This window comes from Microcaecilia unicolor, chromosome 1, assembly GCF_901765095.1.
Source record: "Microcaecilia unicolor chromosome 1, aMicUni1.1, whole genome shotgun sequence".
Lineage (NCBI taxonomy): Eukaryota > Metazoa > Chordata > Amphibia > Gymnophiona > Siphonopidae > Microcaecilia > Microcaecilia unicolor.
Window position 1 is genome coordinate 21,837,871 of NC_044031.1, and position 24,186 is coordinate 21,862,056.

Below are 24,186 nucleotides of genomic sequence, written 5' to 3' on the forward strand. Positions count from 1 at the left end.
GGGTATCCCTAGCCCCCAGGCTCACTCAAAACAACAACCATGGTCAATTGGGCCTCGCAAAGGCGAGGACATAACTGAGATTGACCTAAAAAATTTACCAACTAACTGAGAGTGCAGCCTGGAACAGAACAAACAGGGCCCTCGGGGGGTGGAGTTGGATCCTAAAGCCCAAACAGGTTCTGAAGAACTGACTGCCCGAACCGACTGTCGCGTCGGGTGTCCTGCTGCAGGCAGTAATGAGATGTGAATGTGTGGACAGATGACCACGTCGCAGCTTTGCAAATTTCTTCAATGGAGGCTGACTTCAAGTGGGCTACTGACGCAGCCATGGCTCTAACATTATGAGCCGTGACATGACCCTCAAGAGCCAGCCCCGCCTGGGCATAAGTGAAGGAAATGCAATCTGCTAGCCAATTGGATATGGTGCGTTTCCCTACAGCCACTCCCCTCCTATTGGGATCAAAAGAAACAAACAATTGGGCGGACTGTCTGTTGGGCTGTGTCCGCTCCAGGTAGAAGGCCAATGCTCTCTTGCAGTCCAATGTGTGCAGCTGACGTTCAGCAGGGCAGGAATGAGGACGGGGAAAAAATGTTGGCAAGACAATTGACTGGTTCAGATGGAACTCCGACACAACCTTTGGCAAGAACTTAGGGTGAGTGTGGAGGACTACTCTGTTATGATGAAATTTGGTGTAAGGGGCCTGGGCTACCAGGGCCTGAAGCTCACTGACTCTACGAGCTGAAGTAACTGCCACCAAGAAAATGACCTTCCAGGTCAAGTACTTCAGATGGCAGGAATTCAGTGGCTCGAAAGGAGGTTTCATCAGCTGGGTGAGAACGACATTGAGATCCCATGACACAGTAGGAGGCTTGACAGGGGGCTTTGACAAAAGCAAACCTCTCATGAAGCGAACAACTAAAGGCTGTCCTGAGATCGGCTTACCTTCCACACGGTAATGATATGCACTGATTGCACTAAGGTGAACCCTTACAGAGTTGGTCTTGAGACCAGACTCAGACAAGTGCAGAAGGTATTCAAGCAGGGTCTGTGTAGGACAAGAGCGAGGATCTAGGGCCTTGCTGTCACACCAGACGGCAAACCTCCTCCAATGGAAGAAGTAACTCCTCTTAGTGGAATCTTTCCTGGAAGCAAGCAAGATGCGGGAGACACCCTCTGACAGACCCAAAGAGGCAAAGTCTACGCCCTCAACATCCAGGCCGTGAGAGCCAGAGACTGGAGGTTGGGATGCAGAAGCGCCCCCTCGTCCTGTGTGATGAGGGTCGGAAAACACTCCAATCTCCACGGTTCTTCGGAGGATAACTCCAGAAGAAGGGGGAACCAGATCTGACGCGGCCAAAAAGGAGCAATCAGAATCATGGTGCCTCGGTCTTGCTTGAGTTTCAACAAAGTCTTCCCCACCAGAGGAATGGGAGGATAAGCATACAGCAGACCCTCCCCCCAATCCAGGAGGAAGGCATCCGATGCCAGTCTGCCGTGGGCCTGAAGCCTGGAACAGAACTGAGGGACTTTGTGGTTCACTCGAGATGCGAAGAGATCCACCAGGGGGGTGCCCCACGCCTGGAAGATCTGTCGTACCACACGGGAATTGAGCGACCACTCGTGAGGTTGCATAATCCTGCTCAACCTGTCGGCCAGACTGTTGTTTACGCCTGCCAGATATGTGGCTTGGAGCACCATGCCTTGACGGCGAGCCCAGAGCCACATGCTGACGGCTTCCTGACACAGGGGGCGAGATCCGGTGCCCCCCTGCTTGTTGACATAGTACATGGCAACCTGGTTGTCTGTCTGAATTTGGATAATTTGGTGGGACAGCCGATCTCTGAAAGCCTTCAGAGCGTTCCAGATCGCTCGCAACTCCAGAAGATTGATCTGTAGATCGCGTTCTTGGAGGGACCAACTTCCTTGGGTGTGAAGCCCATCGACATGAGCTCCCCATCCCAGGAGAGACGCATCCGTGGTCAGCACTTTTTGTGGCTGAGGAATTTGGAAGGGACGTCCCAGAGTCAAATTGGACCAAATCGTCCACCAATACAGGGATTCGAGAAAACTCGTGGACAGGTGGATCACGTCCTCTAGACCCCCAGCGGCCTGATACCACTGGGAGGCTAGGGTCCATTGAGCAGATCTCATGTGAAGGCGGGCCATGGGAGTCACATGAACTGTGGAGGCCATGTGGCCCAGCAATCTCAACATCTGCCGAGCTGTGATCTGCTGGGACGCTCGCACCCGCGAGACGAGGGACAACAAGTTGTTGGCTCTCGCCTCTGGGAGATAGGCGCGAGCCGTCCGAGAATCCAGCAGGGCTCCTATGAATTCGAGTTTCTGCACTGGGAGAAGATGGGACTTTGGGTAATTTATCACAAACCCCAGTAGCTCCAGGAGGCGAATAGTCATCTGCATGGACTGCAGGGCTCCTGCCTCGGATGTGTTCTTCACCAGCCAATCGTCGAGATATGGGAACATGTGCACCCCCAGCCTGCGGAGTGCCGCTGCTACCACAGCTAGGCACTTTGTGAACACCCTGGGCGCAGAGGCGAGCCCAAAGGGTAGCACACAGTACTGGAAGTGGCGTGTGCCCAACTGAAATCGCAGATACTGTCTGTGAGCTGGCAGTATCGGGATGTGTGTGTAGGCATCCTTCAAGTCCAGAGAGCATAGCCAATCGTTTTGCTGAATCATGGGGAGAAGGGTGCCCAGGGAAAGCATCCTGAACTTTTCTTTTACGAGATATTTGTTCAGGGCCCTTAGGTCTAGGATGGGACGCATCCCCCCTGTTTTCTTTTCCACAAGGAAGTACCTGGAATAGAATCCCAGCCCTTCTTGCCCGGATGGCACGGGCTCGACCGCATTGGCGCTGAGAAGGGCGGAGAGTTCCTCTGCAAGTACCTGCTTGTGTTGGAAGCTGTAAGACTGAGCCCCCGGCGGACAATTTGGAGGTTTCGATGCCAAATTGAGGGTGTATCCCTGCCGGACTATTTGCAGAACCCACTGATCGGAGGTTATGAGAGGCCACCTTTGATGAAAAGCTTTCAACCTCCCCCCGACCGGCAGGTCGCCCGGCACTGACACTTGGATGTCGGCTATGCTCTGCTGGAGCCAGTCAAAAGCTCGCCCCTTGCTTTTGCTGGGGAGCCGCGGGGCCTTGCTGAGGCGCACGCTGCTGACGAGAGCGAGCGCGCTGGGGCTTAGCCTGGGCCGCAGGCTGTCGGGAAGGAGGATTGTACCTACGCTTACCAGAAGCATAGGGACCAGTCTTCCTTCCCCCGAAAAATCTTCTACCTGTAGAGGTAGAGGCTGAAGGCTGCCGGCGGGAGAACTTGTCGAATGCGGTGTCCCGCTGGTGGAGAGACTCTACCACCTGCTCGACTTTTTCTCCAAAAATGTTGTCCGCACGGCAAGGCGAGTCCGCAATCCGCTGCTGGAGTCTATTCTCCAGGTCGGCGGCACGCAGCCATGAGAGCCTGCGCATCACCACACCTTGAGCAGCGGCTCTGGACGCAACATCAAAAGTGTCATAAACTCCTCTGGCCAGGAATTTTCTGCACGCCTTCAGCTGCCTGACCACCTCCTGAAAAGGTTTGGCTTGCTCAGGGGGAAGAGCATCAACCAAGCCCGCCAACTGCCGCACATTGTTCCGCATGTGTATGCTCGTGTAGAGCTGGTAAGACTGGATCTTGGCCACGAGCATAGAAGAATGGTAGGCCTTCCTCCCAAAGGAGTCTAAGGTTCTAGGGTCTTTGCCCGGGGGCGCCGAAGCATGCTCCCTAGAACTCTTAGCCTTCTTTAGGGCCAAATCCACAACTCCAGAGTCATGAGGCAACTGAGTGCGCATCAGCTCTGGGTCCCCATGGATCCGGTACTGGGACTCAATCTTCTTGGGAATGTGGGGATTACTTAGTGGCTTGGTCCAGTTCGCAAGCAATGTCTTTTTCAGGCCATGGTGCAAGGGAACAGTGGACGCTTCCTTAGGTGGAGAAGGATAGTCCAGGAGCTCAAACATTTCAGCCCTGGGCTCGTCCTCCACAACCACCGGGAAGGGGATGGCCGTAGACATCTCCCGGACAAAGGAAGCAAAAGACAGACTCTCGGGAAGAGAAAGCTGTCTCTCAGGAGAGGGAGTGGGATCAGAAGGAAGACCCTCAGACTCCTCGTCAGAGAAATATCTGGGGTCCTCCTCTTCCTCCCACGAGGCCTCACCCTCGGTGTCAGACACAAGTTCACGAACCTGTGTCTGCAACCTCGCCCTGCTCGACTCGGTGGAACCCCGTCCACGGTGGGGGCGTCGAGAGGTAGACTCCCTCGCCCGCATCGGCGAAGCTCCCTCCGCCGACGTAGTCGGGGAGCCTTCCTGGGAGGTGGCCGCGGTCGGCACCGCACGCGGTACCGACGTCGGGGACCTCAACCTGGGCGATGGGCCAGCCGGCGCCACGCTCGACGGTACCGGAGGCGCAAGCACCGCCGGTACCGGAGGGGTAGGGCACAACAGCTCTCCCAGAATCTCTGGGAGAACGGCCCGGAGGCTCTCGTTTAGAACGGCTGCAGAGAAAGGCTGAGAGGCCGATGCAGGCGTCGACGTCAGAACCTGTTCCGGGCGAGGAGGCTGTTCCGGGCTGTCCAGAGTGGAGCGCATCGACACCTCCTGAACAGAGGGTGAGCGGTCCTCTCGGTGCCGATGCCTGCTGGGTGCCGAATCCCTCGGCGACCCAGAGCTCTCGGTGCCGACATGGGGAGGAGACCGGTGTCGATGCTTCTTCGACTTCTTCCGAAGCATGTCACCGGAGCTCCCCGGCACCGACGAGGAGGACGTAGAATCCATCCGTCGCTTCCTCGGGGCCGAGACCGAAGAAGGTCGATCCCGGGGGGGCTGTACCGCAGGAGCCCTCAGGGTAGGAGGAGACCCACCCGAAGGCTCACCGCCACCAGCAGGGGAATGGACAGCCCTCACCTGCACTCCTGACGATGCACCTCCGTCCGACGACATCAGCAGACGAAGTCTCGGTACCACCGACGTCGATACAGTCGCCCGATGCCTCGGCGCCGATGCAGAGGTGCGATGCCTCGATGCAGTCGATGGAGCGGCAGCCAAGGAAGATGGTCCGGACGCTGACGACGTCGATGCACTCGATGCCTCCGGTGCCGATGCCGACGAAGAGCCCGAGAACAAAACGTTCCACTGGGCTAATCTCGCTACCTGAGTCCGCCTTTGTAACAGGGAACACAGACTGCAGTTCTGAGGGCGGTGCTGGGCCCCTAGACACTGAAGACACGCAGAGTGCCTATCAGTGAGCGAGATTACCCGGGTGCACTTCTTGAAGCCGCTGGAAGGCTTCGATGTCATGGGCGGAAAAATCACGCCGGCGAAATCAAAAGCCGAAATGGCGAAAATTGAAGCACCAAAATTTAGAGGGAGAAAATCTCGACCGAGGCCAAAAGAGGCCTACCCCGACAACGAAAGAAAACTTACGGGGCAAAAACTTGAGAAATACGGGAAGGGCAGAAAACCCAAAAGGGTCTTCCGGAACACTTCCGGAGCGCTTCCCGAACTTTTTTAAGGAAAATTAGGACAAAAACACGTCGAAAAGGACGCGCGAGGTCGACTCTCTGGGGCACAAACGGCGTAACACGACCGTACCGAGCGCGGACGAAAGAAGACTGGCCGGCTCGAGCCGGTTTCGGGCGGGAAGACGGCCGCGCATGCGCGGTGCGCATGGGCGCGCGAGGACTAGCAAAGGCCTTTGCTAGTAAACTTTTCCGATGGAGGGGGCTGCCGAGGACGTCAACCCATCAGTGAGAACAAGCAGCCTGCTTGTCCTCGGAGAATGTAAGCCACATTGAGTCTGCAAATAGGTGGGAAAATGTGGGATACAAATGCAACAAATAAATAAATAATTCCTAGCATCCTGTTTGCTTTTTTGGCTGCCGTGACACAGTGGGCAGAAGGAATTCTTTGTCCTGATTTGTTTTTCCCCCTGAGGCAGAGGCAAAACAAGGGGGCTCCTTGTCGGGGAGCAGCTAAGTGCCTTGAAGAGACTACATATGAAACTGATCCAGGGTTGTGCTTACAAGCGGATTTCTAGTTATCATACCACCCAGGTGGAGAAGCTAAGTGGAAAAGGTTTTTACTCAGTGCACTACCAGCATGACGTGGACACTCTTTACATAAGTACATAAGTATTGCCATAGTGGGACAGACCATAGGTCCATCAAGCCCAGCATCCTATTACCAACAGTCACAAATAGCTGGCAAGACCCCAAAAAAGTACAACACATTTTATGCTGCTTATCCCAGAAATAGTGGATTTTCCCCAAGTCCAATTTAATAATGGTCTATGGACTTTTCCTTTAGGAAGCTTTCCAAACCTTTTTTAAACTCTACTAAGCTAACCGCCTTTACCACATTTTCTGGCAACGAATTCCGGAGTTTAATTACACACTGAGTGAAGAAAGATTTTCTTCAATTCATTTTAAATTTACTACATTGTAGCTTCATCGCATGCCCCCTAGTCCTAGTATTTTTGGAAAGCGTAAACACACGCTTCATGTTTACCCGTTCAACTCCACTCATTTCATAGACCTCTATCATATCTCCCCTCAGCCATCTCTTTTCCAAGCTGAAGAGCCCTAGCCACTTTAGCCTTTCCTCATAGGGAAGTCGTCCCATCTCCTTTATCATTTTTGTCGCCCTTCTCTGCACCTTTTCTAATTCCACTATATCATTTTTGAGATGTGGCGACCACAATTGAACACAATATTCGAGGTGCAGTCGCACCGTTGGAGCAATACAAAGGCATTATAACGTCCTAATTTTTGTTTTATTTATTTATTTATTTATTGCATTTGTATCCCACATTTTCCCACCTCTTTGCAGGCTCAATGTGGCTTACAATACATCATGAATGATGGAAATGTATAGGAGAATATATATTTAGTATGACATAAGGATCTTGGGTACTATGATAGTGATGAAACATGATAGTAGAGTAAGAAGCAAATGTTGTAAGACAATTCTATTTGCATTCTTAGCCACAGCAGCACACTGAGCAGAAGGTTTCAACGTATCATCAACGACAACACCTAGATCCCTTTCTTGGTCTGTGACTCCTAACGTGGAACCTGGCATGGCGTAGCTATAATTTGGGTTCTTCTTTCCCAAATGCATCACTTTGCACTTGCTCACATTAAACGTCATCTGCCATTTCGACGCCCAGTCTCCCAGTCTCGTAAGGTCCTCTTGTAGTTTTTCACAATACTCCTGCAATTTAATGACTTTGAATAACTTTTTGTTATCAGCAAATTTAATTACCTCACTAGTTACTCCCATCTCTAGGTCATTTATAAATATGTTAAAAAGCAGTGGTCCCAGCACAGAGCCCTGGGGAACCTCACTAACTACCCTTCTCCATTGAGAATACTGACCATTTAACCCTACTCTCTGTTTTCTATCTTTTAACCAGTTTTTAATCCACAATAGAACACTACCTCCTATCCCATGACTCTCCAATTTCCTCTGGAGTCTTTCATGAAGTACTTTGTCAAACGCCTTCTGAAAATCCAGATACACAATATCAACCGGCTCCCCTTTATCCACATGTTTGTTCACCCCTTCAAATAAATGTAATAGATTGGTGAGGCAAGATTTCCCTTCACTAAATCCATGTTGGCTTTGTCTCATTAATCCATGCTTTTGCATATGGTCTGTAATTTTGTTCTTTATAATAGTCTCTAGCATTTTACAATGCAGTAATACGTGGCCAAATTTCAGTGAGGATATCCTGTTTACTGATGGGTTCATCTTAACTGTTGTCGTAATCTGCCTTGGGAAGCCTGGTGTTATAAAGATTGCAAGTAAAATTAAAACTCTCCTTTCATTGGGACACATGCAGGCTTATTTTTGAAAGAGAAGGACGCCCATCTTTCGACACAAATCAGAAGATGTGCGTCCTTCTCACAGGGTCGCCCAAATCGGCATAATCGAAAGCTGATTTTGGGCGTCCCCAACAGCTTTCCGTCGCGGGGACGACCAAAGCTCACGGGGTGTGTCTGAGGCGTAGCGAAGGCGGGACTTGGGCGTGCCTAACACATGGGTGTCCTCGACCCATATTGGAAAAAAAAAGGGCATCCCTGACGAGCATTTGGACGACTTTACCCGGTCCAGTTTTTCTTCCGACCAAGGCACAAAAAGGTGCCCGAACTGACCAGATGACCACCGGAGGGAATTGGGGATGACCTCCCCTTACTCCCCCAGTGGTCACTAACCCCCTCCCACCCTCAAAAATGAACTTTAAAATTATTTTGTGCTAGCCTCTATGCCAGCCTCAAATGTCATACTCAGGTCCATCGCAGCAGTATGCAGGTCACTGGAGCAGTTTTAGTGGGTGCAGTGCACTTCAGGCAGGCGGACCCAGGCCCATCCCCCCTACCTGTTACACTTGTGGTGGTAAATGTGAGCCCTCCAAAACCCACCACAAACCCACTGTACACAAATCTAGGTACCCTCCTTCACCCGTAAGGGCTATGGTAGTGGTGTGCAGTTGTGGGTAGTGGGTTTTAGGGGGGGGTTGGGGGCTCAGCACTATCCTTTCCTAATCTTTTTCCCCTCCCCCCACCGCTGTCTACCGCTGGAACTCATTGCCCACCCATGTCCCCTCCCGTCCTGCTTGCTATGGCAATACCCTATTCACCCACATCTCTCACCACCTCTCTTGTCCCCCTCCTCCTTCCTAGCTCTTAACCTTCAACACTTCCTTCCTGCCATTAACCCATCACCGTTCCTACTAAGTGCATCCCATCTTCGTCGCCTTCGTCACCCGACCTCTCCCACCCTCCTTCGCACTCTCTTACTCCTCCTCTTGCTATCCGCGGGAGACATTAATCCTAATCCAGGCCCCCCTCACCTGGCCTCCTTCTATCCATGCAAACGATTCCGTGATGTCTCCAATCTTGTCTCTATTCCCCTCCTTCCCCCCTCTTCTCTCCCCTTCTCATGTGCCCTGTGGAATGCCCATTCGGTCTGCAACAAACTGCCCTTCACCCATGATCTCTTCATCTCTCGCTCCCTTCAACTGCTCGCCCTAACCGAAACCTGGCTCTCCCCTGACGACTCTGCCTCAGTCGCGGCCCTTTGCCATGGAGGTTATCTCTTCTCCCACACTCCCCGCCCAGTTGGCCGCGGTGGAGGCTTCGGGCTACTACTCTCGCCCGCCTGTAGTTTCCAACCCCTCCTCCTACCGCAGTCTCACTGCTTCTCATCCTTTGAAGCACACTCCATCCGGCTATTCCACCCATTGCCACTCAGAGTGGCAGTCATTTAGCGCCCCCCTAATAAATCCCTCTCCTCCTTCCTCACCGACTTCGATGCCTGGCTTTCCGTTTTTCTTGAACCGTCATCTCCGTCCCTCATTCTCGGAGACTTTAACATACACGTTGATGACCTATCCGACCCTCACGCTTCTCAGTTCCTCACTCTAATATCCTCCTTCAACTTCCAACTATGCTCCACCACCCCTACTCACCGAGACGGCCATTGTCTTGACCTCGTCCTCTCCTCTTCCGGCTCTCCCTCCAATTTCAATGCTTCAGCTCTTTCTCTCTCCAATCATCACCTGATCACCTTCACACTTCTTCACCCCCCCCCCCCTCAGCCCCGTCCAACTCTTACCACTACCTCCAGGAATCTGCAGGCTATTGACCCTCCCACCTTATCCTCTAGTATTTCTAATCTCCTCCCCTCCATCATGTCCTCCGAGTCTGTCGACAAGGCTGTCTCCGCTTACAATGCCACTCTCTCCTCTGCTCTGGACACCTTCGCACCATCCACCTCCTGTCCCACAAAGCGTACTATTCCTCAGCCTTGGCTTACTCCTTGCATCCGCTACCTTTGTTCCTGCACCCGATCTGCCGAACGCCTCTGGAGGAAATCTCGCACCCATTCAGATTTCCTTCACTACAAATTCATGCTATCCTCCTTCCACTCCTCCCTATTCCTTGCCAAACAAGACTATTACACCCAATTGACCAACTCTCTCAGCTCCAACCCCCGTCGTCTCTTCGCCACCCTTAACTCCCTCCTCAAAGTGCCCCCCGCTCCCACCCCCCCTCGCTCTCTCCTCAATCACTGGCCGATTACTTCCGCGACAAGGTGCAAAAGATCAATCTTGAGTTCACTAGCAAGCCATCTCCGCCTCTTCACCCTTCAACCCTCTCCTTCAACCAACCAACCCAGGCCTCTTTCTCCTCCTTTCCTGACATCACCGAGGAGGAAACCGCTCGCCTTCTTTCCTCCTCAAAATGCACCACCTGTTCCTCTGATCCCATCCCCACCAACTTACTTACCACCATCTCTCATACTGTCACCCCCTCCATCTGTCATATCCTCAACCTCTCTCTCTCCACTGCAACTGTCCCTGACACCTTCAAGCACGCAGTAGTCACACCTCTCCTCAAAAAACCATCACTTGACCCTACCTGTCCCTCCAACTATCGCCCCATCTCCCTCCTACCCTTCCTCTCCAAAATACTTGAGCGTGCCGTTCACAGCCACTGCCTTGATTTTCTCTCCTCTCATGCCATCCTCGATCCACTTCAATCCGGTTTTCGCCCCCTTCATTCGACAGAAACAGCACTCTCTAAGGTCTGTAATGACCTGTTCCTTGCCAAATCCAGAGGCCACTACTCCATCCTCATCCTCCTCGATCTATCCGCCGCTTTTGACACTGTCAATCATGATTTACTCCTTGCCACACTGTCCTCATTTGGGTTCCGGGGCTCTGTCCTCTCCTGGTTCTCTTCCTATCTCTCCCACCGCACCTTGAGAGTTCACTCTCATGGATCTTCCTCCACCCCCATTCCGCTATCTGTTGGTGTTCCCCAGGGATCTGTCCTTGGACCCCTTCTCTTATCTACACCTCTTCCCTGGGCTCCCTGATCTCATCTCATGGCTTCCAGTATCATCTCTATGCTGATGACACCCAGCTGTATCTCTCCACACCAAACATCACCGCGGAGACCCAGGCAAAGATATCGGCCTGCTTATCCGACATTGCTGCCTGGATGTCCAACCGCCACCTGAAACTGAACATGTCCAAGACCGAGCTCATCGTCTTTCCACCAAAACCCACTTCCCCTCTTCCTCCACTTTCCATCTCAGTTGATAACACCCTCATCCTCCCCGTCTCATCTGCCCGCAACCTCGGAGTCATCTTCGACTCCTCCCTCTCCTTCTCCACGCATATCCAGCAGATAGCCAAGACCTGTCGCTTCTTCCTCTTCAACATCGCCCTTTCCTCTCTGAACACACCACCCGAACCCTCGTCCACGCTCTCATTACCTCGCGCCTTGACTACTGCAACCTACTCCTCACCGGCCTCCCACTTAGCCATCTATCCCCCCTTCAATCTGTCCAGAACTCTGCTGCACGTCTTATATTCTGCCAGAACCGATCTACTCATATCACCCCTCTCCTCAGGTCACTTCACTGGCTTCCAATCAGATACTGCATTCAGTTCAAGCTTCTCCTTCTTACCTACAAATGCACTCAGTCTGCTGCCCCTCACTACCTCTCTACCCTCATCTCCCCTTACATTTCTGCCCGAAACCTCCGTTCACAGGACAAATTCCTCCTCTCAGTACCCTTCTCCACCACCGCCAACTCCAGGCTCCGCTCATTCTGCCTCGCCTCACCCTATGCCTGGAACAACCTTCCTCAGCCCTTACGCCAAGCCCCCTCCCTGCCCATCTTCAAGTCTTTGCTCAAAGCCCACCTCTTCAATGCTGCCTTCAGCACCTAACTCTCACCTCTCAGGAAATCCAGACTGCCCCAATTTGACTACCCCTATTGGACTGATTGTTCACTTGTCCCTTAGATTGTAAGCTCTTTTGAGCAGGGACTGTCCTTTATGTTAAATTGTACAGCGCTGCGTAACCCTAGTAGCGCTTTAGAAATGTTAAATAGTAGTAGTAGTAGCTATGTACCTGGGAGCTTTTTCTGAAGTCCACTGCAGTGCCCCCTATGGTGCCCGGTTGGTATCCTAGCATGTCAGGGGGGACCAGTGCACTACGAATGCTGGCTCCTCCCACGACCAAAGGGCTTGCATTTGGTTGTTTCTGAGATGGGCGTCCTCAGTTTCCATTATCGTCAAAAATCAGAAATGACCAAGTCTAAGGACGACCATCTCTAGGGGTGACCTAAATGTCAAGATTTGGGTGTCCCCCACTGTATTATCGAAATGAAAATGGACGCCCATCTTGTTTCGATAATAAGGGTTTCCCCGCCCCTTCGCCAGGATGTCCTGCGAGGACTTCTGTCACGACAGTGGTGGTGACCCCTCTCAGACTTACCTTATTTCTGGGGGCCAGCTTCTGAACTGGCTCCTGTCTGTCCTGTCTGAGTTAGCTCTGCCTCTGTATGCTGGCTGCTTCCAGCATAGCTCTAATTGCTTCACTATACTGCACCTGTGTGTGTTGCCTGAGTTAGCTCTGCCTCTTTATGCTGGCTGCTTCCAGCGTGCCTCTAATCTCTTCACTATACTACACCTGTGTGTGTCAAGCCTCTCTGTGCTTCTGTATGCTTTCCTGCCTGGCCAGCTTCCAAGATGGCTCCTGTCTGTCTTTACTGTGTGCTCCAAGCCTCTCTCTGGTGGCAGTGTGTTCCCTGCTCCTGTCCTGCTGTGGGTGACATCATCAGTGAGAGCCTTTATAGGAAGTGCTGTACGGGCATTCAGGGCCTTTGCATTGTTATGCCAAATGCCAAAAGGTCATCAGGTTAGTTAGTGTACTGTTGCGCTGCTACTTAGCCTTTCTCTGGGCGCTTGCCCATCTACTTCTTGAGCCTGTGGACTGTTGCCCTTCCATGTGGGCTTTTGCTCTTCTGTTATTTGTACCTGTGGACCCCTAGTCCTTCTGTTTGGGCGCATGCCCTTCTGCTCTTGTGTCTGTGGACTGCGGGTCCTTCCTTGCTTACTCTGTGTTTGGAGTCTGAAGCTTCAGCCTTTGTTTGTTCCCTGTCTGTGTTTGGAGCTACTAAGCCACAGCCTGGGTTTACTTCTCTGGCTGTGTGTGGAGCTGCTGTAGCTTCAGCCCTTGGCCTGCTTCCTGGTTTATCCTTCTGTCCGCTGCCTGCCCAAAGACTCTGCTAGCTCCTGGTTTATCCATCTGCCTGCGGCCTGTCCAAAGACTCTGTCAGCTCCTGGTTTATCCTTCTGCCCGCTGCCTGCCCAAAAGACTCTGTTAGCTCCTGGTGTATCTCTTCTGCCTGCTGCCTGCCCAAAGACTCTACTAGCTCCTGGTGTATCTCTTCTGCCTGCTGCCTGCCCAAAGACTCTACTAGCTCCTGATTTTTCTCTGCCAGCTGCCTGCGCTGCTACTTAGCCTTTCTCTGGGCGCTTGCCCATCTACTTCTTGAGCCTGTGGACTGTTGCCCTTCCATGTGGGCTTTTGCCCTTCTGTTATTTGTACCTGTGGACCCCTAGTCCTTCTGTTTGGGCGCATGCCCTTCTGCTCTTGTGTCTGTGGACTGCGGGTCCTTCCTTGCTTACTCTGTGTTTGGAGTCTGAAGCTTCAGCCTTTGTTTGTTCCCTGTCTGTGTTTGGAGCTACTAAGCCACAGCCTGGGTTTACTTCTCTGGCTGTGTGTGGAGCTGCTGTAGCTTCAGCCCTTGGCCTGCTTCCTGGTTTATCCTTCTGTCCGCTGCCTGCCCAAAGACTCTGCTAGCTCCTGGTTTATCCGTCTGCCTGCGGCCTGTCCAAAGACTCTGTTAGCTCCTGGTTTATCCTTCTGCCCGCTGCCTGCCCAAAAGACTCTGTTAGCTCCTGGTGTATCTCTTCTGCCTGCTGCCTGCCCAAAGACTCTACTAGCTCCTGGTGTATCTCTTCTGCCTGCTGCCTGCCCAAAGACTCTACTAGCTCCTGATTTTTCTCTGCCAGCTGCCTGCCAAAAGACTCTGTTAGCTCTTGGTTTATTTCTCTGCCAGCTGCCTGCCCAAAGACTCTGTTAGCTCCTGGTTTATTTCCTCTGCCTGCTACCTGCCCAAAGACTCTGGTATCCCTGGTTTACTCTTCTGCCCGCTGCCGGCCCATAGACTCTGCTAGCTCCTGGTTTATTCTACTGCTCAGCTTATGTGTGTATCCTGAGTGTATATCCTGAATCCTGTTTCTGCCTAGCTAGTGTTTATCCTGTATCCTGCTTCTGCCTAGCTAGTGTATATCCTGAGTGTATATCCTGAATCCCGCTTCTGCCCAGCTTGTGTGTATCTGTCTGGTGTTTCTTGCTAGTGGCTGCGTAGCAGCTTTCAGTCCTAGTCTAGTATCTAGCCAAGTCTCCCTCGAGTATCCTAGACCCAGGGCGGGTCCTCTGGGTCTTCAGTTCCTGTCCTGTCCTGGAAGTCCTGCCGGCCACCTGCACTCGGGAGCTCCTGAGGAATGGTGGTCAAGCGCAGGTGAACCTGTTCTAGTTTGCCTGCCTCAGTTGCTACTCCATCCAAGAGTTCCAGTCCTGCTCTTCCGTGTATCCGGTTCCAGGGTGGTCTTGCCTGCCTCTGCTGCTCCTCGGCAGTGGTCCAAGGGCTCAAGAATTCTGGTTCTTCTGTGAGAACCTGACAACGTCCTTGTACTTGTGATGACTTATACTATGCCAAAACTGGAAATACATTGAGACACAATAATAGAATTCAGTAAAATCCAAAACTTATTTTTTTATGTTTTAATCATCTTTATTCAAAGCACAAGTTGGTTGATAACCTTCATACAAAACAAGAAAAAACAGTGAACCGCTACAGAGACTGCCGAGCCAAAGTCCGATGGGGAGGGGGGGGCAGGTGACACATGGCGCTGTGAGGCCTTACCAGAATGGTGAACTGAGTGGCATTCTGCGTCCTTGCACCCCGACGATGGTGATATCATCTGCTTAAAGAACTGGATTGAGGCCTTGTTTGGATAGAGACTTAGCCAGTGGTGTCATCATTAGATTGAATAATATAGGTGAGAGCAGTGATCCTTGTGGTACTCCACACTCCACTTTCCAAAGTGGAGATATATCTGAGTTTGATTTGACTTGGCATATTCTGGATGTCAGAAATCCCTTGATCCAGGAGAGTACTTTTCCTGTAATTACTATCTTGTCGAGGATTCTCAGTAGTATGTGGTGGTCAACCACATCGAAAGCGCTTGATAGGTCAAATTGGAGTAGGAGGATGTTTTTACCCCTTGCTTTTTCCTGCTTGAATCTGGTCAGAAGTGTGGTTAGTATTGTTTCTATACTGTGGTGAGGCCTGAAGCCAGATTGAGATTCGTGTTATTAGTGACTATGCCTTCTGTCAATCTTGTTGTTAGGGGTATGGATGATATCGGTCTGTAATTCGAGGTGTCTGCTGCTTTTTGTTGGTGTCTTTTGGGATGGGAGTTAGTAGGATATTTCCTCTGTACTGTGGGAAGTGGGCCTTTTTTGAATAGATAATTAAGGTGGTCTGTGAGTTCTGTGACGTACTGATTAAGGGGGGGTCACTATATAGTTGGGGCAGGTGTCTAGTTGGCAGTGGGTGAATGAGAATTTTCTGAGTGCATGTGCTATTATTTCGATGCTTAGATGAGTGAAGTTATTCCAAATATGGTCTGCAGGGTATTCCCTTGGGTTCGGATCTAGTTTGCTTATGAAGGTTTCTGGATTAATATTTTCTTGATGCAGATTCTTGCGTAGATTGGTAATTCTTTAATCAAAGTATTTGGCACGTTTGTCTGCATGTGGGAGGTTTGCATTCGGTATAGTTACTGTTTTGGTGTTAAGTAAGTTGTTTATTAATTTGTACAATTTCTTTGGGGCTCATTTTCAAAGCACTTAGACTTCCAAAGTTCCATAGTAACCTATGGAACTTTGTAAGGCTAAATGCTTTGAAAATACGCCTCCATGTGTCTTTGCAATCCGTGCCTACTTGTTCTCTGTAGAAGTTTCTTTTGGATTGGCTTAATTTCTATTTGTATTTTTATTTAATTGTTTCTCTCCTGTATGCATCATTTGGTGCTGTTTTATCCTTGAAGGCTGTCTGAAGCTTTTATTACACTCAGAACATGTAAATTATTTCTCTCCTGTATGGATCATTTGGTGCCTTTTCAGAACCGAAAGATCTCTGAAACTTTTATTACACTCAGCACATGCAAATGGTTTCGCTCCCATATGGATCATTTGGTGCTGTTTTAGCTTTGAAAGATGAGAGAAGCTTTTATTACACTGAGCACATGTAAAAGGTTTCTGTCCTGCATGGATCAATTGGTGACCTTTCAGCCCCTAGAGCTGTGTGAAACTTTAATTACACTCAGCACATGTAAATGGTTTGTCCACTGCATGCTTCAATTGGTGCCTTTTTAGGTTTGAAAGCCGAGAGAAACTTTGATTACACTCAGCACAGATAAATTGTTTCTCTCCTGTATGCATCATTTGGTGCCTTTTTAACCCCAAACGAGAAGCGAACCTTTTATTACACTCAGCACATGTAAATGGTTTCTCTCCAGTATGGATCATTTGGTGACTTTTTAGGTTTGAAAGCCCAGAGAAGCTTTTTTTACACTCAGTGCATGTAAATGGTTTCTCTCCAGTATGCATCATTTGGTGATGTTTTAGGCTTGAAAGCTGAGAGAAACTTTTATTACACTCAGCACAGATAAATGGTTTCTCTCCTGTATGCATCATTTGGTGCCTTTTTAACCCCAAACGAGAAGTGAAGCTTTTATTACACTCAGCACATGTAAATGGTTTCTTTCCAGTATGCATCGTTTGGTGACTTCTTAGGTTTGAAAGCCGAGAGAAACTTTTATTACACTCAACACAGATAAATGGTTTCTCTCCTGTATGCATCATTTGGTGCCTTTTTAATCCCAAACGAGAAGTGAAGCTTTTATTACACTCAGCACATGTAAATGGTTTCTCTCCAGTATGCATCATTTGGTGACTTTTTAGGTTTGAAAGCCCAGAGAAGCTTTTTTTACACTCAGTGCATGCAAATGGTTTCTCTCCAGTATGCATCATTTGGTGATGTTTTAGGCTTGAAAGCTGAGAGAAGCTTTTCTTACACTGAGGGCATGCAAATGGTTTCTCTCCAGTATGTATCATTTGGTGATGTTTTAGGTTTGAAAGCTCAGAGAAGCTTTTATTACATTCAGTGCATGCAAATGGTTTCTCTCCAGTATGCATCATTTGGTGATGTTTTAGGGTTGAAAGCTGAGAGAAGCTTTTATTACACTCAGTGCATGCAAATGGTTTCTCTCCAGTATGCATCATTTGGTGATATTTTAGGTTTGAAAGCCGAGAGAAGCTTTTATTACATTCTGTGCATGCAAATGGTTTCTCTCCCGTATGCATCATTTGGTGATATTTTAGGTTTGAAAGCTGAGAGAAACTTTTATTACACTCAGTGCATGTGAATGGTTTTTCTCTTCTATGTATCATTTGGTGCCTTTTTAGCCCCGAAAGCCACGTGAAGGTTTTATTACACTCAGTACATGTAAATAGTTTCTCTGCAGTATGCATCATTTCGTGACTTTTTAGGTTTGAAAGCCGAGAAAAGCTTTTATTACACTCAGCACATGTAAATGGTTTCTCTCCCGTATGCATCATTTGGTGCCTTTTTAGCTCCGAAAGCCAAGTGAAGCTTTTATTGCACTCTGTACATGTAAATGGTTTCTCTCCACAGTGGCTCATTCGGTGTTGTTTTAGTGCTGAAAGTTCAGTGAAGTTTTTCTTACACTCAGTACATATAAACTGTTTCTCTACAGTTTTGGTGTTTCGCTGTGTTTTTCGAGCTGAAAGCACAGCGACGCTTTTATTAGACTCCATCCATGGAACTAGTTTCTCTCCTTTGACTTGTGGGTGACCTCTTTTCTGTAAGCGGAGTTTTGAAAACCAGGGGAAGTTCTTTGGACCATGAGGAGATATGAAATCGATAGACCTGTTAGATGAAGTATATGTAAATTCTTGCTGGCCTTTTTTTCTCTTGTCTCCCTTGTCAAGGTAAGAAGCCCTGTGATCGCTATTAGTACTTTGGTTGGGTCTCTCTGTCTGGTACCCATTGATGTTAGAGCGCTCCCTGTAACTTCTCTCACACTTCGTGACTCCATCCAGCGAGTACCCTGCAGTGTCTCTTTTCTCTTCTGATTCCTGGTGATCCTTCTTTGCATTTTTCCTCTTAGGATCCTGGAAAATATTCTCATAGATATTTTCTGATTGTCTTTGGATTTGTTCTATTTTTACAGAATCTTGATTCTTTTCTCTCTTTCTTTCTTGTGGGAGTAGCTGATCTAGAGGATATAAATAACAGACATTATTCGTGTGGTAGAAGATAGGAGCGGTTTCTAAAATGTTCCCTGTGTAGAATAAGAGAAAGGACAGGCTCTAGGTCTGGCTTTAGAAGTGATATGTTCAAATGGTTGGATCGTCTCCACCCAGCGCAAGTTTGTAGGAGGATGAGATATAAGAGCCATGAGGAATGGTCTGAATGAGAAGGGGATAATCTGTGTTTTCTTCGACAGTGATGAAGTAACAACCCCAACTCCAGACTCCTACGGCAACAGAGCCTTTGTCAGGGCAATTCTGCCGTCACCCTATCCTACAGAAAGAACAGCTTATGAATGGAATATGTAGAGATATGATGGCAATGTTTATAGTCAACCTGTTAAATGTGTCTGAAAATTATTAAAGAAGAGCAGTTTCTAAAAAATGAGATCAAGGGCCTGAGATTCAACGGCACATATCCAGGCACATGACTCAGTGAGCAGCAGTTATACCCAGATTTTCAGCAGTATTCACCCAGATAGTGCCACTGAAAATCTGGAGAGAGCGTCTTAGCATGATCTAGATAAAGGAGAGCAAAAGACAAAAATAATTATTAATTTAGATTTTGTCTTAACAAGAACGGCTGGTTCCTGTTAAGGTAATATGATAATCAATGAAGCTAGACCCACTTTAGGTGATATTTTTCTGGGCTCCTAGGCAATGGCCTATCTACATCCTGACAGGAATATTGTCCTAGGCCTTATTATTCTACTTGTGAGATGTCTGCTTATTAGGTGCACAATATGGACCCAGCTGTCACCCCAATTTCCAAGAGGTGGAGTGATGCAGAATGAAACTAACCTGCTTCTTTACTGGAAATTAAGGATCCTTCAAGACCTCTGGAAAACCTAGGTATCCAAAGTCTTCATTTAATCCTTTTACCTTTGGTCTCACATATTTTGTCTTTTTTCTTATCTGACATGCCCTTATTTACACAGTTGTAGAATTCAATCCCTCTAGCACAGATTTCTAAAACAGTTTTACTAAGGGGCCTTCACCTTCCTTTTCAGTTAGTAACTGGGAGTGAGAAGCATTCCTTTTCTGTGTACGTGTACAGAAGCTGATTGGTCACACTGCCCAGATCCTGTCCCCGATTGGGGCAGGCAGAGCAAGAATATAACCAGGGCTTAATTTGTGCCAGAATGGAGAAGAACGGTGTTCTAGTACTTCTTTGGCCTCAGGAAGTGATGTCACAATCTCTGACTCTCCCCCCCCCCCCCCCTCCACCGTCCAGCTTCTCTAATTTGTAATGGCATCCCTCTATCCCTCTTACCCTCCCCCCAGCCACCTGTGTACCTTTTCAAAGCATTATGCTGGCTGCTCTGCACATGCCAAATACGGCTCCCTGTGCTGCCCGAAGATGTCGTCTTTCCCCCCCTTGCAATAATAAAAAAATTTTTTCTGGCAGTGCTTCACTCAGCTCAGATACCAGGAAGTCTCTGTGATTGGCTCAGAGACTTCCTGGTCTCTCAGCTGTGAAGCACTGCCAAAAAAGATGTTTTTATTATTAAAAGGGGGGGAATGACGGCCAGAATGGCCGGCCATTAAAAAGAAACGTCCATTTTGGCCGTCATTCCCCCTTGCAATAAGAAAAATGTTTTTTTTGGCAGTGCTTCACAGCTGAGAGACCAGGAAGTCTCTGAGCCAATCACAGCGCATTTAGCCGAGCTAAATGCGTTGTGATTGGCTCAGAGACTTCCTGGTATCTGAGCTGAGTGAAGCACTGCCAGAAAAGACTTTTTTATTATTGCAAGGGGCCATGGACGTTTATTTTTGGATGGCCGGCCATTCCCCCCCTTTTTAATAATAAAAACGTCTTTTTTGGCAGTGCTTCACAGCTGAGAGACCAGGAAGTCTCTGAGCCAATCACAGCGTGTTTAGCTGGGCTAAACGCATTGTGATTGGCTGAGAGACTTCCTGGTATCTGAGCTGAGTGAAGCACTGCCAGAAAAGACGCTTATATTATTCCGGGGTTGAATGATGTCCAAAAAAAGAACCTGCAGCCTCAGAGCCTGTTTTTTTTTTTTTTTATATATAGTGAAGAACGGCCATAAAGGACGCTCCTGACTAGCACTTGGCCGTTTTTACCCCCCCCCCCCCCCCCCCCCAATTTATTTTTTTTTACATTTTATTAATTTTTCCAATCCCCGTAGCCCCAACGAGAGGTTCAGACCTCTCGTTAGATTTTCCAGCGTTTCGCAGCATTAAGGCAATCGGAAAAGGTTAGTGCATCTCATTACAATGGGGTTTCTACACAATTTGCTCATCTCCATTCCGTTTTCGTTAGCTGTTACCATGGTCGGAAAAAAGTCTTTAGAGCATGCCAGGGTTTACTACTTGCTCGTTAATAGCTCTTTAAGGGCTCGTTTACTGCATCTGACCCTAAGTACTTTAACAGAGGGTAACGCAGGAAAGGGTTCTGTACTGTCTAACAAAATGGAGCCTACCTTATGAGTAGAGGGAACAGAGAAAGGCACACTCTGATCCAGTGAGCGGGGGGGGGGGGGGGGGGGGGGGGGAACGACGACGACCCCTCCAATGGGAACACAGCCTGCCAACTAGCAACAGAATAACCAATCATATAATAGTTCTATGCAGACAAGCTAATGAAGTCACATTGCCTGACAACTACACCCGCCACAATGCATCGCTCATGTGACTCTGCAGTGAGAATGACAGAAAAAGTGTCACACCCACCCCACAGCCACATTACAATCAGAGAAAGGCTGTCAGAGGACAGAACAGCGGGAAGTGTCAAACAGAAGCCTCTGATGCGTGTTGTGAATCACTGCTCGCTGCCACCAACCTCTAAAACAGAAGACAGCTGACGGGTAGGAGGGAGCGATGCTATTGTGAATTGCAGAAGGGGCAAAGAGGAGAGAAGCTGGACTGCAGGGTGTGGTGGGGGGGGGGGGGAAGAAAATGAAAACCTGGACCACTGGTGGGTGGGTGAGAGAAGAAGAAAAGCTGGATAGGGAGGAGAAGACATAATGGGGAGACGGAGAGGAAAGAGAGTGGGATTCTAGATATGAAGAGGGAAACAGAGGGAAAAGAAGACTGAGTGGGACAGAGAGAGGGAGAAGATGCCGACTATGAGGGGAAGGAGAGGGAGAAAAGAAGAAGCTACACTGTAGACCAGAAAGGGGAGAAGCTGAACTACTGGGGTAGGGAATAAATAGGGCACAGGGAGAAGACAGGCTATAAATGATGGGTGGGGAGGAGAGAGAAGATGTTTGGTTACAACAGTTGCGGACAGAGAAAAGATGGGCTCTAAGGGTGAGGGTTGAGAGAAGGAGAAAGATGAGATACTAAAACGACAAAGGTGGAGGAAAGGAAAAAGCTGAACATGGTGAAATCACGTGGGGGGTGTTTGTCAAGAGTAAATTTTTATTTATTTATTTATTTAGCCAATTTATCATTACATTTATGTCTCAAACATAATATGGAATTAAAGAAATATACAAGATTGAACTAAACAATCAGGCAAAATATAATTTTTGTTAGTCCACATTTAAATGATCCAAGAACTAGGAACTCAAACAAAAATGATATAGCTTCAATCTACTCAAATACAGAAAACATTTTGCAAACAGGAAGGGCAAGAAATCAAGTCGGGGCAGCCGATAAAGCGTACAATCCAAACAAACAGTACATTACTCTTTACTGACAATAAATTCTGCAAGTCTATCTGGATCAAAGAAAATATAATTAGTAGATTCCAACGAAATATAGCATTTACAAGGAAATTTAAATATAAAGGTCCCACCTAATTGTAGGACCCTTACTTTCAATAATAGAAAAGCTTTTCTTCTTCTTTGCGTCTCTCGAGAGAGATCAGGGAAAACTTGAATTTTTGAGCCTAGAAAAGGTGTGGAGATGTGGCGGAAAAATAGTCTAAATATGTTATTACGGTCCAGTTCTAATGCAAACGACACCAACAGTGTTGTCTTCTCCGTAATAACTTCCATTGAGCTTTCCAAAAACTGTGTCAAATTCAGGTCAGATTGAGGAGGTTGTAAATTTCCAATTCCAGCCCCAGAGATGTATAGCACTCTAGTTAAAGGAGGAAAAGCTTCCGGGGGGAGCCCCAGAACTTCAATAAAGTATTTTTTCAGCATTTCTTTGGCTGGAATCAAAGGAGATTTAGGAAAATTCAGAAACCTGAAGTTGTTCCTCCTTAACTGATTTTCCATATAGTCTATCTTCTTCCTTTGAACAGTATTATCCTTAATAACTGCCGAAATAGAGTTTTTAATGGAATTTACCTCGGTTTCAAAAAGATCCATCCTATTCATCTGTTCAGTAACCTTACCCGAAAGCTCGAGATGAGCCTGAGACAGCTTCCCCACATCTCCTCGCAAAGTTCCTGCCACTTGGAGTAACGTGCTGTTTAGTCCTTGGATCGCTTCCCAAATGGAATCCATTGTGATAACCGGTGGTCTCACAAGTTCCCGGACACTAACGGAGGGCTTGCTCAGTTGCCGCTCGGGCAAAGAAGCTTGCAGCATCAAGCCCACTTGCGAAGATGTTTCCAACGGAGACGAGGTTGCTATGGGGTCTCCACTACGATCCGCAGGGACTCCACTTCCGGAAGCCCCCGTCGGTTGCCTCTCCATAGCCAACAAATCCCCTCCGGGTCTCTGGGGCGTTATCATCGGAGGGAGGCTCAGCGTCACTCCCTCTGCGCTGAGGTCCAAAGAATCCCTCGGACCCCTCGAAGCACCGGCTTCAGTTCTCTGCAACAGCAGTCCCGCTTCCTCTAACGTCGTCTGTCGGGTGGTAAGGGAGTTCACCCGTCCCGTTGAGCGAGGTAAGCTGGGTTTACCCTTTCTCTTCCCCATAGGCAACTAGGGGAGATTCCCACACACAACTTCGGAGTTGAGGGGCAGGAACTGCTGTTCATGTGTCCTTCCTTAACGCCATCTTGGATCCAAAGATGTCAAGAGTAAATTAAATTGTTTTTATTTTTCCAGGGTTGAGTTCTGAGTTTGCCAGGCACAATACAAATAACCCTTCCCTTAACATAATAAAGGAACTTGCTGTGTTTTGCCTGTGACTGAGGTGTGATATGCTGTCTACATGTAGTTTGTGTAGAGATCTATAGAAATCCCACTTGTTCTGCTTGGCCAGTCATAGGTGTATTGGTGTTCTAAGGCCCAGTGTAACATTTATAATCTTACCTATTCAAAAGTAAGGTTCTTGCTGTTTGAATCTAAGGAATTAATGTTACTGTTTTATGTCAGGTTTGCTACGTGTATGTTGAGTTGAAATTTATTCAGGTTTTGTATTTCACAATGTAATTGGTGGTGGAGAGATTTGTGTTGATGTTGCTCAGATGACATGAAAATCAGAAATTTTTTTTGTATGGTGACTTCCGAGAAGAAATTCCCTACTTGTTGTTGGGGTAGGTTGGATTTTTGTGGCTACAGAGCATGTTTACATTAAACTCATAAGAACTGCTATACTGTATACAGAGCATAAGTACATAAGCATCGCCATACTGGGACAGACCAAGGGTCCATCGAGCCTTGGTCACTGACAGCGGCCAAAAGAAAGCACTTTCTCCCGCCCATCCTAGAAATAGTGTATTATTCCCTCGTCCATTCAATAACATTCTATGGCCTTTTCCTCTAGGAAGCTGTCCAATCTTTTTTTGAAGTCCGCTAAGTTAACCGCCTAAACCACTTTTTCCGGCAGTGAATTCCAGAGTTTAACTATGCGTTGAGTGAAGAAAAATTTTGTTTTAAATTTACCACACTACAGTTTCATCGCATGTTTACATTAAACTCATAAGAACTGCTATACTGTATCAGAGTATTTGGAAATTTATGCTCTCCTCCGCTCCCACCCAG

At 48.4% G+C, this 24,186-nt stretch overlaps 1 protein-coding gene and 1 pseudogene across 1 annotated transcript in view; both read right to left on the reverse strand.

The window, feature by feature from the left end:
- The window catches only part of LOC115459996, a 67,366-nt pseudogene extending 44,416 nt beyond the window's left edge, over positions 1–22,950 (reverse strand).
- The window catches only part of LOC115463276 (zinc finger protein 271-like), a 972,359-nt gene that overhangs the window by 725,223 nt on the left and 222,950 nt on the right, over positions 1–24,186 (reverse strand). The window lies entirely within an intron of this gene.